The following is a 743-nucleotide window of genomic DNA, read 5'->3' as shown; positions in this document are numbered from 1 at the left end:
TTGTCAGCAACACATCAGTGAATATCAACATGAAGCAGATTATTATTGTAGATCACTCAGGGAGAACAAAGGGTAAAATATTTAACTGCAGCAGTGTTTGACTATATTCTGCGCAGTGAGAAAACCTGAAGTAATTTTCAAGGTCCACCATTTCTTACTTCTTTTCAGTCGGATCAAGTTTCTAAGCTTTCTAAAACTCCAATTTCCGGCTAATGAAAAGAAAGTACGATTCCACCAAGTCTCCTATCTACCTACTCCAGGACTTCTGTGAGGATCAAATGAGATAAGGCACAGGAAAATGCTTCACAGACATTTGGTTGAATGTAAAATGTTTGCACCTGGCTATAAAGCAAGTCATATTCCTGGGCTGAAGAAACTCCAAGAAGGCTAGTCGCTAGGGAGAGGAAGCCGGGCGTGGCTATGTGATGTCTTTACCCAGCGCCCACAACAACCGTTTCGGGGCTGGGCTGGGCTGTGGGCTGCATTTTGCACCATGGGGTCTTGGCAGCTTTGGCTGCAATTTGGTGGGGTGTCGCTCCGAGGTGGTAGAGGGGCCTGTATCCCACTTGGGGGAAGCTGAGTGTTGCTTTGTCAGCGCCAGGTCCGCGGTGCCATTTCTCTGTAATGGCCAGTGCACGTCACAGAGCTCCTGCGTTGAGGATCTGCTCCCTGGTGGTTAGTGCGTGTGATGACCGGTCGGACGGTTGGAGGGACACTTAGCATATTAGCCTTTTATATATAGA

Source organism: Myotis brandtii, unplaced genomic scaffold (assembly GCF_000412655.1).
Source record: "Myotis brandtii unplaced genomic scaffold, ASM41265v1 scaffold1203, whole genome shotgun sequence".
Classification (NCBI taxonomy): domain Eukaryota; kingdom Metazoa; phylum Chordata; class Mammalia; order Chiroptera; family Vespertilionidae; genus Myotis; species Myotis brandtii.
The sequence above is the reverse complement of the archived record's forward strand: the minus strand, read 5'-3'. Positions refer to the sequence as shown.